This window comes from Pinus tabuliformis, chromosome J (assembly GCF_031772625.1).
Source record: "Pinus tabuliformis cultivar Carrire ecotype Pingquan chromosome J, CPIR1, whole genome shotgun sequence".
Taxonomy (NCBI): domain Eukaryota; kingdom Viridiplantae; phylum Streptophyta; class Pinopsida; order Pinales; family Pinaceae; genus Pinus; species Pinus tabuliformis.
This window is the reverse complement of record NC_142295.1, coordinates 613,320,597-613,341,054: the sequence shown is the minus strand read 5'-3', so window position 1 is coordinate 613,341,054 and position 20,458 is coordinate 613,320,597.

Here is a 20,458-nt window from a genome sequence, read left to right as displayed (position 1 = left end):
ATAATCAGACATGAAAGGTATAGATCCCTAGCTATGTACTCATCATATCTACATCGAGAAGGATGCTTGCACCATTCGACAACCCCAGAGAAGGTTGAATCCCCATCTCAAGGATATTGTGAAAGAGGAACTACAAAAGTTGTTGGATGTAAATTTTATTTATCCTATCTCAGATAGCTAGTGGGTCTCCCCATTGGTAGTCATTCCCAAGAAAAATGGGAAATGGAGAATCTGTGTGGACTATAGGGAACTGAATAAAGCCACCCAGAAGGACCATTTCCCTCTTCCGTTCATTGATCAAGTTCTCGACACCTTAGCAGGGAAACAATTTTTTTCCTTCCTCGATGGCTTCAGTGGCTATAATCATATCTAGATCGCCCCTAAAGACTAGGACAAAACCGCAATTACCTACCCATGGGGTACGTTTTCATACAGAGTTCTACCCTTTGGTTTATGCAATTCTCCAGCCACGTTTCAGAGGGTGATATTAAGCATTTGTTATGATCTGATCAACGATAACTTTACCCCCTATGGGAATCATTTTGAGCAGGGCTTGCGAAATCTAGAAAAGGTACTTGAATGATGCATTGCCACTAAGTTATGCTTGAGAAATGTAAAATGTCATATGATGATGATGAAGATGTTGTTTTGGGACACTACATCTCTGCGGCAGGAATACAAGTAGATCCAACAAAAATAGAGGTAATTCTTGCACTACCCACACCCAGCACCCAGACCAAGGTACGTAGTTTCATTGGATACGCGAGGTATTACCGCAAATTTATTGAAAATTTTTCAAAAATTGTTGCACCTTTGTATGTCTTAACTAGTAACATTGAATTTAATTGGTCTGAAAAATGTGATGTTGCCTTTACAGATCTGAAGAAGCTGATTTCAACTGCACCAGTATTACGAGGACCAAATTGGGAGCTACCTTTCCACATTTCCACAGATACATCAGACACAACAATAGGTGTTGTTATCAGACAAGAGGAAGAAAAAAATACTTATGTTATTTATTATATCAACAAAAATCTCACTTCTGCTAAACTCAATTACACAGTCACAGAAAAGGAATTTTTAGTCATTGTTTATGCCATAAACAAGTTTAGACATTATATAACAGGCTATTCAGTCCTTCTATATATGGATCATTCTGCTATTAGATATTTAGCCAATAAACCTGTTACTAATGGGTGGGTGACTTGTTGGCTATTACTTTTGTAGGAGTTTGATATTACTATTAAGGACCGACCAGGGAAGGAAAATCTAGTTGTGGATTTTCTGTCTCAGGTACCTAAAACAAACAATCCGTCAACCATGGATGACCAAATTCTAAACGAACATTTTTTGTCGTGGAAGTAAAGGCACCTTGGTACGCAGACATGTAAAACTATTTGGCAATAGGAAAACTACCAAGGCACCTCTCATCTAAAGAAAGGAAGCTGATTGTCCAACGCAACGCCTGATTTTCTTAGATCGGTGAATACCTTTTCCACACAGGGTCTGATATGCAGGTACAATGATGTATTCGTGAAGATGAGATCTACAAAATTCTAAAATATTTCCACGACGAGCCTTGTGGTGGACATTTTGCAGATCGCGGGACTGGACATAAAATACTTCAGATGGGCTATTACTGGCCCACTATTTTCAAAGATGCAAAAAAATATGTTCAGGCCTGTGATAGTTGTCAGAGGATGGGTCGTCCTAGTCAAACCAATGAGATGCCATTGCAGCCAAAGTTGGTAATGGAGCCTTTTGAACAATGGGAATTGGATTTTTCAGGCTCATTCAATCCGCCATCAAGCCAAAAATCCTACATACTGGTTTCTACAGACTATGTAACAAAGTGGGTAGAAGCAATAGATTTGCCAAGGGCTACGGAAGAAATTATAATTGATTTTTTGTTTGAGTTATTTGTGCTATATGGTTTACCCAAGGAAGTGATAACATATGGGGGGCCATAGTTTATAGGACATAATATTACGACCACCATATAAAACCATCATATTACACATAGAATCACTTCTCTGTATCACCCGCAGGTGAATGAGCATGTTGAAAGCACCAACAAGGTTCTTGAGGTGATCTTAACTAAAATAGTTTCAACACATTGACGGGACTAGGCTGCTAAACTTCTAGATGCCTTGTGGGCCTATCACACAACTTGGCGAAACACTATTGGTTATTCCCCGTACCAACTTGTGTTTGGTAAGGAACCTATTTTTCCTATCGAATTTGAAATAAAGACTCTCATAACAACCCATGAAGTGGGACTAGATCTGACGAAGGCCCAAATGAAACGACTTAAGAAATTAAATGAATTGGATGAAGCACAGCTACTTTCTGTACAACATACAACGATTATTCAACAAAAAAGGGCTAAGTGGCACGACAACCTTATTAAGAAGAAAATGTTTCAGAAAGGAGATTGGGCACTCCTCTATGATTCCAGGTTTCAAGACTTTCCAGGCAAACTGCAGACAAGGTGGCTTGGCCCGTACGAGATTCATGAAGTACACAACAATGGCACTATAACTCTGATTACCATTGATGGGTATGGCTCTCCTTTTCGAGTGAATGGACACCGGTTGTGAATTTATCACAAGCCACTCACCAAAGATTCTTTTTGCCAACAAGTACGCACTGATCACACTATGCAAATTTTAGTTGCAAGGGGTGATGACTCGACAACTTTACTTTCCTGAAAATTGTTCCTTTTCAATTGTAAATAATGTATATATTTTATGCAAACATAGCTTATTAATTTGTCCATCTTCTTTTTTTTACTTGCATGATTGAATAGAGTAAACATTGTTGTATGAATGAGTTGATTTTTTTTAGAAATATGTGTTTTTAATAGTTGATGTTCCTTTTGAACGATTTGTTGTTTCGTTTTTCGGACATAAGTTGTTATTTTCCAAAATAATGGTTGTTGTTCCCTTTTACCAACTTTCATACATACGGCTGCTATTATGTTTCCATCCCACCAAGTAGGCAAGTGTTGTTCCATAAAAATAACAACTGTTGTTATGTCCAGCAGCCACTTGTTGTTCTGTTCCCAATTGAACAATTGTTGTTCCATTCCCGATATAACATTTGTTGTTTTATTCCCGATTGAACAATTGATGTTCCATTCCTAATAGAACATTTGTTCTTCCATTTTTGACAATACATTTGTTGTTTTGTTCTTGATTGGAAAGTTTTTGTTCCATTCCTGACAGTACATTTTCTATTCCATTCCTGATTGAACATTCACTGTTCCATTCCTGACAAAACTTTTGTTGTTATTTTCCAATAGACCAATTGTTGTTCTGCTTATACAACCATCCATTTGGCTAGATATTTTCATAGAAATTTATTTAAAAAAAAAACCTTCATCTTTATTACATTGTGATTTATTTTAACCATTTTCTAATCATATTTATTTTAAATCTGACATGGTTCATCTATTGAATGACTTGTTTGTCTTTCCCTTGGATATATTTTTAACTTGATTCATCCCCAATATTAACATCTTGTTGGTTCTCTCTTTTACACTTTCAAATGGCAAGTTCCTTTTGGCACAATGCAAGGAAAGCAAGCATATCTTTTGTAGGCATTCTTTTACTTCTTACACCATCCTTGACTCTTAAGGAGTTAGTGAGCCTCCCTCAACTTATAATGTAAAAAGTGGAAATAAGATAAATTGTTCTCAAAGAGGATAGGAGGTCTCATTACGAGCCAACCTACCATGATCATAAGGAATTAACACAAGTGACATTCCCATTCTGGCTACCACACCAGGGTAATGGCCTTTAAGACATTATATATGTCTAAGGACAGGAGGTCTCATCAAGAGCCAACCTGTTCACTTTGTTCTGCCCTGGTGAATGGAATTGTGGTTATCTGGTTACCATGCCAGCACAATGGTCTCTTTGCAGAAATATGTAAATAATAATAATAAAAAGTCATAAGTTGAGGATACTGGCTCATTTTTGGGTTTAAGTGGCAACCCTGTTGAGGCTATAGATGCCTGCTGGCAGTAGTGGCTCTGCCCGTGGTATTGGAGTAGTATTCTATATTGCCAATTCTTTAGTATGCTAGTACTTCCTATTTAATTAATCCAAAAGGAGAAACCACCATCGAATAGTGTTTTTACTTCTAAAAACTAGCATAACCATTGAAAATCCATTCAATGAATCACTTCAGCACCATCTAATCAGTTGATGCCAGCAGTCACTATTCTTTTCATGCCATGTCAGATTTCACTTTATCAATCACAAAAGGTAAAATTAATGTTCATAATGAATATTTACATGCTTTATTATTTTTTCGATCATCTCTAACCGCTCGTATGACTATTAATTACTTCGCTTTACTCCACCTATCAGACTCCACTGCCAACTTCATGCCATATTAATGCTGCCATGCGTACTTCTCATTTTCCCGTACTCCAAGGATGAGGACGCCCTTTTCTTATTGGAGGGGGAAGGTTATGTGCTATAATGATTTGACAAGATATAATTATCCAACTCCACCATGACTTGTTGATTGGAACGATTAATTAGTATTGCATTTATAAAAATATTTTTCCGATTGACCGATCATTATTATCACATTTATATAAAAAAAACTTTCTCTGATTGAAACTCTTGCATGTGGCGTATTCATTTTTGTTCAACACTAAAACTATAGAATTAAGGTTATTGCATGCATAATAGTGGAATTATTACAAGAGCACAACAACCATGGGAGGCAATTTCGTTTGCAATGAACCCACACTATTGAAATTAACAGAATAGGTTCGAGCAATTCTTGAACGCACTGGGTGGATACAGTACCTAGTCAGGTTGCAAGGATTTCACAGTGATGTTGCACTGGAATTTTTTCAAAACTTACAGAATGGACACACAACCGTAAAAGGAAAATCCATAGCAGTCTCTGAAGCGGTCATAGCCAAAGTCTCAGGACTTTCGACAAAAGGCATAAAATGGACTGAGAAGCATGTACAATTGCATGAAGTTGAAGTATTCAAAGAACCAGGTGAAGGACTAATACACAAAGGCAAGGGAATTCATCCTACGTCTTTGACGTAGCCATGGTGAGAATTGGAAACAATTGTTCAAAACTATATCACTTGTGATGGCCGATAGGATGTCGTATGACCTAGACACCTTAACCTGTTAGCAATACATAGGCACAAGATTGTAGTTAATTTTCCATTATTTTTAAATTCTTTACTACATGATTTTTCTATCTGATTCAGGAAAGCTAAGAAACCACAAGCTACAATTAGCCATCATGGTCTAATTAAGCTCATTTTCACTCGAGAACTAATTGAGCAGAAATTAACCTGGGATAAATTTTTAAACCTTGATGTACCTTCATTAGAAGAAAACCTATGAAATGTACATGCAAAAGCATTTGTTGACCAAATTGTAGAGAATTTTTATGAACCAGATAATGAATGACAAACTTTAGAGGTAATAGTCTTAGGGAGGGCACAAAAAAAGGAAAACCTTTGCTTTAGCTTCTGACCCTGCAAAACGAAGATGTTCTAAGAGGATAAGTGCACAATAGAACATTACAGAATTGACAGAGGGAGCAGGGCCATCTCATAGATCCCCTGCAAGTCCACTGAATATTTTTCCACAAGGAGATGAAGAAGAGGTGGCTCGAGTTTTTAAAAACTTGGGGAACCTCTTCGAATAGGAAACTTAATCTAGACATTTACAAGATCAAGACTGCACCCCTAGCCAGTCTGCCATTGCCAATAATTCTGGTCATACAAAAATTTTACCGTCCTTCAGAAATATGGAAGAAATTCAATTTGGACACTTACAAGATCAAGATTGTGCCCCTAGCCAGTTTTCCTCTACTGACAACTCTGGTCATACATAAATTTTACCATCCTTTGGAGATATTGAGGAGTCACAAGAATGAGGGGGGGAAATCTTCTCTATAGAAAGAAGCCATGAGCCAGAAACTCAAGTAGAAAGAGGCCCTGAGTCAGAAACTGGGTCAGGAGATATTGTTTTATTGGAACAAGACCCTAGTAATGATATAACCCCTCTTTTTCCCGAAACAAATACGATTGTTTCTTCTCCAATCAAATACCTCACTAAGAAGGCAAGGAAAGCAGATAGTGCGAGGATGAATCTATTGAGAAAAGAGAATAAGAAATTGAAGAAAAATATCAAACAGTTGAGAAAGTGGTTGAAAGAAGCGAGCAAGGCTTGTAGGAACAAAGTAGAATTGAAAACTATTGGTACTCAAAGTGAAAACCTCCTTCAAACCACTGGAATGCAAACAGAAGACACCCCTGTAAATTCAATTGGAATTCAAACTAAAATGCATCATACTGAAATCATTGGGACTCAGACTAAAGACATTTTCACCTTTTCGACGAAGACTCAGACCAATTTTTCTGTAGACTTGGTGGATGTTGCGGTTGAAACAAATTTTCTAGAAAATTCTCAAAGAGTCAATATAACAGAAACAACTGTTCAGACTGACTCAGTGGTAACCTATGATAAGGCTGCCCAGACTGAGGACACACCCCTGTATACTCCTTTGGTAAGGGAGGCCACCATCTGAAAGTTACAGAAAGAACTAGCATAATTACAACATACTCTAGCATAGTATCAAAGAGAAGTGGTACCCCTGCAGACTCATAAGGATTTATTGAAGAAGTTTGATGAGTTGACTGCAACAAAGGATGAGACTTATGCTAGTCTCAGAGTTGAGAAGAAAAAAGTAAAAGAAGTACAGAGTCAACTTCATAAATCTATGGAGAAAATTAAAACTTTCTGCTCCATTTATTCAGATGCCTTGTCTTGTAGGTCACCTACTACCAATTATGCATTGTTTTTGCTCGAGGCATTTTCTATTAAAGGTTAAGTCTATCAGGGTTGTTAAACTAATCGAATTTAAATCGACCCTAGACTTTATTCAATGCTACAAGGAGAAGAATGAAAATGTGAGGTGTCTCCTCTGTGAATTATACTTACACAACTTTTTGCTGGAGGAAAAAAGGGATGCTAACCCTAGCCCCTTCATCAAAGAGGTTCAATTTCAAGCCTTCATTTCTTTTTCCTATAATTAAATTAAATGGGCTAAGGCATATAACATTTTCCAGAAAAGGGAGCATGAATTAGATCTTTGGGTTAGGGGAGAACATACAAAACCACACACCTTTTTGTACAACATAAATGTTTTATGGAGCAACCGAAGGTTGTGGCCTCTCTAGGTCCACTCCATAAAGACACTGTAAAAGAAGGAGTGGAATATTTCCAGGATATTAAAGAAGAAGCCCTACTTGCTGCAAAACAGAGGTGGATGGCTTCCTCCAACATCATTAAAAACATAGAGTCGTTTGGTTACAAAAATTTCAAAGTTGTTGCTGCTCATTTGGTTAAGTTCAACAATCTTATTTTATGCATGGGTGCTACATGGATAGGTTGCCGATATAGAAGCCTCATTATTTGGTATCCACCTGATGGGTACCATTTTGACTATGAATTGGCAAAATGACAAGAAGGCCGAGCATTTTCAATGCTTAAAAATAAAAATGGTTTTTGGTTATATCCAGAAGAGACCTATCATGCTTACTCCTTAACATAATTGCATGTTAACCATCTCCTTGCACAAGGACATGCAAAAAGGTAAGCAGGGGAGTATGTTGGGTCACAAAAAAGGTATGTTTGTACCCTTACATTACTTAATAAATCACTTTCTTTTATATATTTGTCTTCATGCTTGGAAAGGATTTGGAAGAAAAGATTGTGAAAGTTAGTTAAAATCAATCATTAACAGATTGCATGTTTTTAGCATGAAAAGACTAACTTTTGCTTGTTTTTATGCACAGGAAATCAGAATTGGACAATTGTTGTTCAGTTGATAGAACAACAACGCTAAACCAGGAGAAGGTTTTTCCTTGGCTATGTGATCTTGAAAAATATATGAAAGAAAATGTTAATTCAGCAAACATAAATCTGATCGTTTAGCCTCGAAATCTTGAGGATCTCTTGATCCTCAAGATTCGCTTTGATCCATTAGTTTTCCATTAGATTATATGATGCCGATGGGTGAAAAGTATCGGGGATGATTTAAATATTACATGTTATTGTATCTTTGTATTGAATAGAGAATATTTTGACATTATAGTAATTTTGTATTTTTATTATTTCAATTAATGAGAAATACATAAATTCTCTCTTAATCACATTTTGACATTTATCAGCAGTAGCATCTGGAGGCTTTGGGCTTGGTCAAGAAGATTCACTGATCCTTTGTGTCATAACTATTTCCTTATTTTCTGCAACTCTTTATTATTATTCTTTTATAGAATCAAGTTATTCTTTATATTTGCATTTGAAATAGATATTTAACGTTGTTGCTTTAATATTGTTCTTTTAATGAGTTGCGTAGATTAAGCTGAGTGTTACAATTGATTGATTCTCTTTCCGATTCATGTTAAATATTGAAGTAGTTACTTGTTGTTTATTGTTGTAGTATTTCTTTCCATTTACTAGATCAAACAATAGCCCATTAGATATGGTTTCTTTTAGTGCATATGCTTGAAATTCATTTCCTTTGCAAAACAGTTACGATTGGATCTAGATTTATGGTTTGAGTTGTCTTTGATTGAACTTCAAGAATTAAGGATTTGTTAATACATTCTTGCAATGACTTGATGAAGTATTAGAATTATTTAGTTACGTAACAACCTCTAACCTCTATTGCACAAATAGTGACGACATATTTGAAATAAAAAAATGAATCCCAAGTTGATAATGTAATGTAGGAATTAAGGTTGACTTAAATAGTCATATTAGTGCACCAACAACACGATCCTATTGCTCAATCATTAGAGGAGTCATAAGTAGCAAGCACCTTTACGAAACGAAAGTTTTCTTCTTTCTTTATGTTTGCTCATTTTTCAATTTTGAAGGTGTGTACATGCTTGTTTTCCACGCACAATGTCATAGGACACCATGATACATCCTCAGATAGCCTTCCATGTTATTTCAAAATTTCTCTTATGTGGGTGCATTCAAGCTTCGAACACATTGGTTTGCATTGTTTTATCTTTTTTGTTTGATGGTTTACTTGTATATATTTTCTGTCATTCATGCTTTTGCCTACATGGGCCAACCAATGCATTGATGGCTTCATTAGAATTATCACTTGACGTGAGTTGGCATATGCTCTGCTCAGGTTAGGAGTAGGAGTAGTGTTTACTTTTCTTACATGTTTCTTGATATGCTTACCTTGTTTTGCTTCATATTTCTTCTTTTCTTTTTTTCCTTTTGCACCTGTAGGTTAGTTTTCACATGAAACCGTGTTTGGCCTCTTATACAAGAAGAGTGAAACCCAAGAGGAACTTGTACAACTATAAACACTTGGTTATCTTTCTATTCCCTCTCTTTATGTGAATCTTGCATTTCTTATAATTGATGACATCCTAATGGAAAACATGTTCCTTTCAGAGAGAGTCATAGTGAAAACATGATACTGTCACTCTTAACTAGTACTGCCTACTCTAATCGATTTTATGTATTCGATTAACCCTTGTAAACTCAGTCAAGTAGAGTAAGGAGTGGGGGAAAACCTTAACACATATGTTATAGGTATATATAATATTCTTCTCTGAAGGTACAACCTCTTATGCTCTCAATAAGTTGGGATCCCTCTTCCACCTCATGAAATAAATAAGTGCCTATCCATAGTTATTTGAAAAATGAAAAAATTAAAGAATTAAAATAAAGGGTGAAAGAAGAGAAAGGATTCATGTGTAGAGAGGTGAAGTAAGTGATTCTACGGGGTATTATCTAGGCTCGCTGGTAGCAGAGAAATGCTTGTGTTCCTTAAGTGACTCCACCGAGTACTTTCTAGGCCTGCTGGCAGTAAAGCAACACTAAAGATGAAACTAAAACTTTGACAGTCTATTTTACTTGTGCATCTATATATCCCTCATCCCCAATCAAAATAACTCATTTTGAATTGGCTTGGTATGTGCGTTGTTGATAAAGAGAATGGTAGGGACTATGTCTTTAACTCAAGCTAGTGAAGAAGCTATGATAATCAAAAAACTGAACAATACTTCTCGAAGAGTTAGACTCATTTTGGAAGAGACAAGGTCCATAAAGAGAGCTAGAGTTCTACCAATGCGTCACCAATGTTGTATCGGCTACAACCACCCTCCAAAATTTTTCCTATGCTTCGTTTTGGAGCCTCCCTTCTAAACCACATCAACTCATCTAGCATTAATCCAGGTACTTGTGTTTCGAATGAGCTTTATTATTTTCATCTTGGCTTGTGTTTGCTCACTTAGCTCATTTTCTAACCCACAAGTCGATCTCTTGATTTGGTCTTTTGACAGTCCTTGGCTTGCGTTAGAGAACTACACAATTCTTGAGGGAAACTACCCTTTCTCTTAGGCAATGTGCAGTATTAATTGAAAATGGGCCTTGAGCCCAAGAAATGCACAAAAATAGATGGAATCCAACCTTGAGCTGGGAAATTACGCAGAACATGAGAGGAAGCCTAGAGCCACTAAGCCCAGAAATTGCGCAGAACCCACTATGCTCAGAAACTGTGCAATGCATGAGCTAGAGAGTTGCCCTGTTCTTCCTAGAACTACACAATATTTCTGAGAAATGCATGGTAATTTTCCTTAAAAAACAAAAAATAAAAAAGTATCCCTAAAAAATAGGGATCTCTTTTTATCAACCCAAAGGAGGCACTTGAGTTATTTTGGAAATTTCCGACAAGTGTCGCTTTTTCCTTTATTTGTGGCATGCATGTCATAAACCCTAATTTGACCAAAACTATTTAATCGACGTTGTTAAAGATCATTTTCACATTCTCTCTTGGATCTCTAGCATTCCTGAGGATATCAAGGAACCTTTGGTGCGATCATCGTCGCTTTTCCAGGTGAGTTTTTCTTTTCTAGTCTTTTACTACTTTTTTCTGTCACTTTTTGTTGTTTACCTTGTGAGCGTGTCGTTTCATTTGTTTCTTTGAAATACTACTATAATTTTAACTTGTTTTAGCTTGTAGAAGTGTTGATTCAAGTTTTACATTGCCTTTCCCAAGTGTTATATGTGTTACGTTGTTTTTGCACCCACGGTCGCCATTGCGACGACTCCCTTAACATGCTTCATTTTCCTTCAATTTGATTGATTACTATAGTTTTTTCACTTGCATGCATCATTACTTAGTCAAATATGCACTCAACATCACACCATCCTTCATATTTTCTTGATTTCACACTCCCCTTAGGCAAATCTGGCTTCCCTTTGCCTGGATCTCACACTTCACTGCATGCACTACACAATCTGGGAGCTTTAGGCCTTCGCCTTGGCTTCTAGAATTGCACAGAAGTTGTCTTGGCCTAGCTCCAACTCTGCACTGCATAGTTCCAAGAGCCAACTTCCCATCTTGGAACATGAGACTATGCAATGCGCAGTCTCTCTTGGCCTTGGCCCAAGGATGAGTTTTGCATTGCAAAGTTCTAGTTAGCAAGCTTCCCGACTGACTTCACAATGCATAGTTCCCATGGGAAGCCAGTGACCTATGTCAACCAGAATTGAGCAATCTTTCCCATCATGAGCCCAGTTTGTTGATTGGTCTTGTCTTGAAGTTGATTTGGTTTTTAAGCTGACATTTGCTTTCCATGAGTGTCCTCTTTGTCCCACAGGTACAACAATTGTTGAGAATATCTCTAGCAGCTAAAATTAACATGGCATCCAAGAGAGCTACATCAAAGGAAACCACCGAGATCAGTACTAGGGAATCAGTTGAGAAGATATCAGTTAATCTACTGGTTTATGCAGACACTTGGTTCTTCATTGTGAAGGGTACAACATTGACATGGCAGAAAATCAAGGATACTTTTGCAAAGGAATTAGAGGAAGACTTAGAGGACTCACAGATTTACCTTAACATCCAACGATTAGGCTTATACAAAATTGCATGCAAGTACCCTTTCTTCCCATGTGCGAACATTATCATCTGGATAGTCTCACACGTAGATGAACAAACAATGACATTGAGAAGTGCCAACAGGGTAGAGCTTGCCACCTTCAAGGTGGAGATGTTTCATGAGATGCATCATTTACCTTAGCTGATGAACCGCATGGATTCATTTTTCTATGACACCCATAGCTTTGTGAACACTAGAGATATCATCAAATGCTAGGTGAAAGAGCCGTCAAATATTATATAGACACCTAATCATGTTTACAAGACAAAGTCTCTCATGAAGGCTTATCAAATCTTGATCATTTTTTCCTGTAGAATATACTATCAAGAGAACACATAAACATTTCCTAAATGTTGGGAAGTAATGTTGGACCAATTGGTGAATGATGGGAATCCATTCAACTAGTCATATCTGTTGGCTCATCAGTTAAATATCCATGTGACTGATGCTCAGAATCTGCCCAACAACGCGTAAGAGAGATTTTACATGCCTGCATACTTACTTGATGCAATCTGTACCCAAAAATAGTTCCCTCACATAAGATGGACATGGACATCAAAGGAGATTGACGTCAATGTTTATTGCAAGTTTCTTTGTAACTGCAACTATAGAGGAGTGATGGCAAAGCTAACTGACCATTTTATCATCCCTTTGTACTAGCTTATCTTTGAGCAGAATCCACCTTGCATGTCCCAAGAAGCAATGGAGGAAATAGTGAACATTGCAGATTGGTATTCCTCACTAGGTGGAACCTTCATCAAAGTGTATGGTAGAGAGAAGCCGCTGCATGTTCTACCAAGGTATGCCACTGACAAGTTGATAATGTAAGAGCTCTCATATCACCTCTCCACATGGTTTTCAACAGGACTCCATAGGAAGAAGAAGGATACATGGCCTACTCTTCCTTTACAAATCGGATTGTATGAGATTAAGAGCTTGAAGGATACAGATGCCGAGGCTAAGGAGATAGTGGGATTCACATTTGGCACCAAAGAATTTAATCTGTATGATCCCCATAGTATTTTTAAGGACCATTGTGCAAGATTTTACTTCTCATGGATCCATAAGACATTTCATTGGTTGGAGGAGGACCCTTGGAGGTAATTTTATAATTCCTCCAGACTCAATGTATCGATTAGTATAGCAACAACTTGGAAATATTCTCTGAAGACAACAACAGTGCAAGAAGCAACAATAACAACAACAATAGGCAACAATCCAGTGCAAGACAAGGGAAAGAGGAAGACTGTTGAGAACCTATTGTAGGCTCGAAATGTTTGCCTCTACATTATAAGGGAGACCACCCGATCGGTAACCTAAGGTAGCCCATTTTCCATTTGGAATGGTGGTTCCAACTGGTTAAACTAGGTCCAGTTACCTTCTCTCTATCTCTACTGGCTTAAAGTATGACTTTAACCTACCAATAGAGAAGAGACATTAGATCAACTATTCTTATTGATCAGGAAAGAAAGTGATCCTTAAGCAGATCTAGGGCTCAACCAAGCCACAACTAAAGTTTTCCTATTTGATAAGAGGACTTCTAGAAATGTAATGATTAATCTAAATGCAAACTAATCATATAATACAAGAAAAAGGAAAGAAATCCTAAGCCTATCTTGATTAGGAAGATGTATATCTAACCTAATCGAGAGAAAAGTAATTAAATTATTGAGATTTAAATGTCTTTCTTATAATGAATATGAAGCTAACGATGTAGTTCAATTAACTGATATTACGAATACCAAAACACATTTTGTTAAGAGTTCTATTAACATGAATAGTTAATCATTAACATTAGGAAGTAGTTCCCCGGATGTGGGTGGCCATTAAAGCCTTTAAGGGTATGATACGGGGCGACGACGGGCAAGATGGCCACTTGGCCCCCTGCAACCATCCCAAGACCAGCCTGATTAATTCTCACGGCACCTCGCAGGCGGCATTTAATGCCTGCTCTTGCCGAGGCAAAATCACCAACTACATCACCATGGCTCTGGTGATTCAAACGATCATTCTTCCCCTATTTCATTGTGCTTGCCCTCCGCAGGCGAAAGCATCGACTGAGCGAACCAGCACGAGACACAGATGATGGCTTGTTTGCTATCTAGATTTGGGTAATGGTTTCCACCATTCCCATACTAATTTATGCTCTTCTACTTAGTACTCTGGATTCCACCATCCCCCTCAGCACTCTGTAAATTCTGCTCAACATTCCTCTATCATCTCTCTTTCCGCCCCCCCTGACTCTGCAACTACGCCTACCTCTGCCATGGTCTGCCACCGCATGCGCAGCCATCGCAGTGGCACGCGCAGCAGCAGCTCCCACTCCTCTGATTTATACAACCACAATTCAGCTTCCCTTGCCTCCTCTGCTGAAAATCCCTGCCTGTTCAGTGCTGTTGGTCATTATCCGAACACCAGAAGTGGTAGAGGCAGAGCCTACCTCAATTGCTCCAGACGCGATGAGGCAGCTATGCGCACTGCCACCTTCCCTCTACCTTCGAACCATGGCCCCCACACGATGTAGTTCCGGTTCCGGAGCTCCATGAATTTCCCGGTCATAGTCGCCACCATCTCCATCTGCATTTTTGAAGAGCCTGAGCCGCAAATACCCATGACTACTTCCCTGGAAGAGACGAACAGAGCCAGTCCAAGCCGGCACAGAGATAACATTGACGAGCTGAATGGAAATGGAGGTCGAAATAGAAGACATGGAAAAGCCATTGCTGGTAGCTCGCATGATGCTTCAGGCATTCCTAGTGACATGCAGGCAGTGGACAACCGTCTGGAGAACACGTCGCGCCAGTAGGATGCAGATGGTAGCAAGGAGGGAGATCGTCAGGCTGAGGGACGTGGAGGGGCGGACAACTCGGATGACTGGGCGTGTCCTGTCGTGGAGATTCCCGTGGATGACCTGGCTCCAGAGGACCTGGCGCCGTATGTCACTCTTGACAGGTGGCAATTCACTTAGCTCTAGTTTTTTTCTATCTTGTTGTTGTGTCCTCAAGGAAATTTGATGGTTGGGCGGTCTAGTCAGGACAATTTGTGGTTTTTATGGGTGGTTTTGCTCGTTTTCAGGTTGGTCTTGTTGTTAGCTGATAGACTGGTTTACTTAGGAACATGTGGGTCAATTTTTGGATGCTTAATGGACTGGTTTCCCCTTTGTAGGGGCAGTCTCAGACATTTTTCATGGTTGTGTGCTAATTAAGGCCGGAACCCTCTATGGCCGAGCTACTATGTAACTTTTTGTATTATATCAATAGATTAACCTTATTTAGAAAAAAAACATTAGGAAGTAGTTCTCATAATGCTAATAACCATTAAACTATTAACAATGAATGATGAACCAATAACATTAGGAAATAGTTCACATAATGTTACTAGTAATTAAATCATAATTGAATGGCAAATTTTTGAGTAAATAGTTACTCAAAAATATTTTTTCAATGCACAAGAGAAAAGGATAAAAAATGATAACATAATCATGAGACAAATATATTACATAGCTAAGCCATAAAAAAGGAATTCGTATCAACATAAGTGCATAAATATAAATCCAACAACATAATTTTGTTATCAAAAGAATTGAAATCTGCATTAAAAATAATAGTATTGAAAACACGAATTGATTAAACCTGGCCTCTTGCCCAATTCTTTGAATCTCTTACAATCTCCTGCAAAGCATAAACATTGTTGCTAAAAGCTAGAGCCACAATAGTGCAAACGCTATCTCTCATACACAATTCAGAATGGAAAAAGACAAAACCCAATAATTCTCAGATCTAAGATTGATCCTTTCTACCTACAACATGAAACTCCTATTACAATAGTGCTTTTGAGAATTCCATAATTTCAAAGAATATGAGCCCTTTCTCCATTGTACAAAATACTATTTATAGTTACAAGTTGAATTCAAAATAGGAGAGTTGTTGAAAAACAAATCTACTCCAACCGTTTTCATTGGTCAAAATTCATTTTCATCTATTTCTTAAGCAATTCCATTGATTTAAATCTTCTTTTCCTCGTCTATTCAAATGTTCTCCTGCCAAAACCAATCAAAATTAAATTAAAATGGAAATTAAAATTAAACAATACCAAATCTGGAAAATAAAACATCTTACAATCAAAACTTAATTAAATAAATAAATAAAAAGCAATTTGATTTTTTTATTAATCCTTGTAAATATTTTATTAGTCAAAGAGAACATAATTGAATGGATTTACACCCCGCAGGGGCTTTGAGCAAATGAAAATGCAAAAAAAGAAACTCAGAAAATTAATTTTGTTTGCAAATTAGGAGCTTTATTTTATTCTAATGTTTAGGCTCATTAAATGACAAAATATAGTTATGCAACTAATTCCAAAATATTCTCCATGATTTTATCTATCTAACAAGCCATCCTAGGTCTTATTTGGGCAAGTAGAACTCAACTTATGAGCTTCCAAAGTTGAGGAGTCAAAACTGCCAAAATTCAGGAAAAATCGTTGCCTAGGCTAAAAAAAAAAAAAAAATCTAATTCTAAATTAAATTAACAATTATTGCTTAATTAATATTAATTTAATTATAATTAAAAAAATTAATCTAATTTAATTACAAACTAATTTATATACAAGTAAAATAAGATTTAATAATTAAATATTTAAATATATTAAAATTAAAATATAATCAAATTATAATTAAAATATATTTCATATAACTAAAAAAATCCCTTTTAAAAATTTTTATCATGCCTTCTAGACCCAAAAATGGATCAAATTAAATAGAGAAAGGAGTTAATGAAATGGATGAGCGTTACATAAGGGAGGCATATGAAGACTTTTGTTAAAAAATATAACCCGTCATACATTATCAGGGGATCAGATATCGGAGGTTTTTAAACATAAGCTTTTTCTCGTCTCATAAAAATGTCGATGTCCGATATGAATATCGGGACATTTTTTAAATATTAGAAATATTTTTTATATGGAGATTTTTTTATCTTTTAGAAGATTGGGACTTTTCAAATATTGGATATCGAGGTTTTTCATCGGGACTTTTTTGTATAGAGATTTTTTCATCAAGGCTTTTGTAAAAGAAGGGAGGAGGTGAGGTGAAGTGGGGCCTACTTGGAGTGGAACTCCTCCATTATAAACTATAACTTTGGTAATTAAAAGTCCTACAAAATGACATACAACCACATTGCAATTTTCAGATTTCAAACTTTGTAATTTATTTTAAAATTAGGAATTGGAATAAATTACTGAGATCCCGAAAATACATCATTTTAATTGTGCTACAATTTGGTTGTGATTTTGTAGGACTGTTAGTGAAAAACGAAAAAATTAGTAAAAATTAACTAGGAATTAATATTTACAATAAATTACTAATTTTTTTACAAAAATTAAAATAATATACATTTTGCACATTTTTTAACCGAGGGGTAAAAGTTATCGAACTTCGGATGAGAACCATTTTCAAATGGTGTAACCAAATGAGATGAAACAAGTACCAATGGAAAGCTAGTGAAAATTCTAACTCAATGAAGTAATTAAAATAGAAATCCAAACGAAAAAATGGAAAAATTGTAGGATACTTACCAAAATAAAATTATTAAAAAGGTGATTTAGCCAAAAAAGTATGGAAAGAGTCCCCATTATTTGAAATAAATAAGTAAAAAATGGAGGTGTTGAGTTTTCACTACAACAATGGTGACACACTGAGAAGAACTAGTTATCTTTGATTAACGATAATGAACTTTAATTTGCCCATAGGTTAAAAATAATGGATCCCACGAAATTGTGTAACAATAAAACATTTTCATCAATCCCACATAAATAGATTAAGCAATATGAGTTTGAAAAGATAAGTACTCAAAGCAGACTCGAGTAAAAATCATGAATCCAAAATTTGGAAAATATTATTTTTAAAATTACTTCATATGAGAAAATAGAAAAGGTACAGATAGGAGATTTTTTATAAAGCATGTATCCATTGTTATAAATGGTCTCTGATATTGCGTCACTACTACCGAGTCTAAACAATACCTTAGCAAAGTTGTCTTTTATGCCATACAAGCCTAGCCCGCTGCCAGCTAGCGTCTATAGCCTTGATAGACTTGCTTGTATTTCCTAGATTTCTCTTTTAATCACTTTTTTGATAAGCGCATTTGCAAGATTTAGTTTATGATGTACTTGAGTGAAAGAGGTGGGATGATAATAGAGATTTATGTTAATGGATAGAATACTTTCATAACGTTGAATCCAAATTCTTTTCCCGCGACTATCAATCAGAGGATCTTATGAAGTGGAGGGGTGGAAGGGATCCATTTAGTTAAACTCAGGTCAATAAAGGATGTGCATTCCTCCATGAAAAAAATTTAAAGCAAGAGGGCTTTAGGATTCCATAAACATATATCTTTAACGATAAATGAAATTCATTGAAATAGATAGAGTAAAAAGTTATCATTTATGCCAACCATTGTTGGGCGAAGAAAAAGCCTTCCACATAAATCACGATAGAGTCACCACAATCAAACCAAAACTGAAAGCAAAAGAAAAATAACTCCAAACTAAAGTAGAAAAGAAATCACCAAATTACAAAAATATAAAAATGAAGAAACAAAAGCTAAAAGGAAAAACTCAAATTTAGATAACCAACTCGAACAAGATTAAGTATAAAATGTCTCAACAAAAGAGTAAAATAAGAAAATCATATGAATGTTCATCTTTTGTTGCGAATCTAGTAAATTTTATCCTCAGGAGTCATAAACGATTAGGCTTCTAAAATTAAAGGATGAATAACAATGATGAGAAATAATAAGCTAAATGAGAAGTCTTTCCCTTGTGCCATTTTTCGTGTTTTAAAGAAAACCCAGCATAAAAGCAATCTTAAACAATTTTCTAATAGAGGCAAATCTTAAGAAACAAGGAAAAATTTCAGGGACTCCCCAATTTTAGTTGATTTGCTAAACATTGTAACTATTGTTCCAAAAATCAGAGGCAAATAAAAAAGAGAATGAGCTCCAAATCTGAGTTGGTAGAAGTGCAACATGATCTGTAAAACAAAGATTTGTGATTAGCAAAAATTAAAAACTAAACTAAAACCAAAAGTAAAGAAATATAAATGAATGAAAGTGGGCATATGAAGCTTACTATTTGGAAAATTTCATTTGATCTTACCTGAGAGATATCATTTTTTCCAACAAAAGATAACCCCTTCTTTTAATTAAAATTAAAAGCATGAAGAAGTTGAATTTTCTCAAATCTTATTGACCGAAAATTGTCATTTATTAAATTTGAACTAAGGTAAACAGTAAACTAAAAGGCATAAATGTTTCCTGTCCAAGGAATCTAAAATAAATAAAATCCATCAGAGATGAGAATAATGATAGTGTGTTTTTGCAACGATGATTGTTCTCTTAATATTTCAAATTTCATATTCACTCCATATTTCTCATAAAATTCCAAAATTCAAGACCAAAGTTTACATATTACATCTCCCTTACATTATTAACGAAAACCACTGAAGCTTGATTGGAGGTCTTTCTATGCCATCAGAGATATTACATCATATCAGAGGTTTTTCACACCACTAGAGATCAGAGATATTCTAATTACATCATATCGGAGGTTTCAATGCCATTAGAGATCATAGATATTAATATATTGTAACATTTTCAAAGGAGCCTTGAGGTGACAAGAACTTCGAGGTCCAATAAGATTATGTGATCGTAGGGATTAACATATTGGGAATCGGAGGGGCTAGACATATTGGAGGAATTATGAAATAAGATGTACGATATTACACATTTTGATATCATATGGGCCTTTTATTATTCGAATGTTTTCGGCGAAAATTCTTTTTGGAAGTTTAATTGATTTTCGCTTTGATATCAGAAGTCTCAATAAATATGCCCACAGTGTTTTGGATTGACAGTGAACGAGTGTTTTGTTAAGGCACTCCTTGAGATAGATCACCAGTTCAAATCCCCTGTGGGTGCTTAGGTAGTATTATATAGAAAAAAAAAAAAAAAAAGTCTCAATAAATATTTCTTGTAGAGATTTTTAAATGATAATTCCGATAAAATGAAGCTTAGAATTAATATTGGATAAAAATATAATATTGGAACTCGAATAGTTCAACATGACTTCTATGAGTTTATGAGATCAAAGGTTTTGAGCAGATAAAATAAAATAGGACTCATAGATCTCAGAGAAATGCCTCGAAAAGTGTTTTGAAATGGTTATGATAAAACATAATCCCAAGAATCCGATATCGAAAAGTGAACAACAGAAAATCGAGATTCCGATAATGACTAGATAGAGGCTTTAAATCAATTCAGAAGAAGCAATGCGATTGAAGTGGATGTAAAATGAATGAGCACAAATGGAAAAAAGAATTAACTTCAACCAACAAAAGTGAGATTTGGAACAACCACAGATAAAATCATGGATGAGATTATATGTTGCGATAGTTTTGTGAAAATTTCCTCTATTTGTAGCAAATCT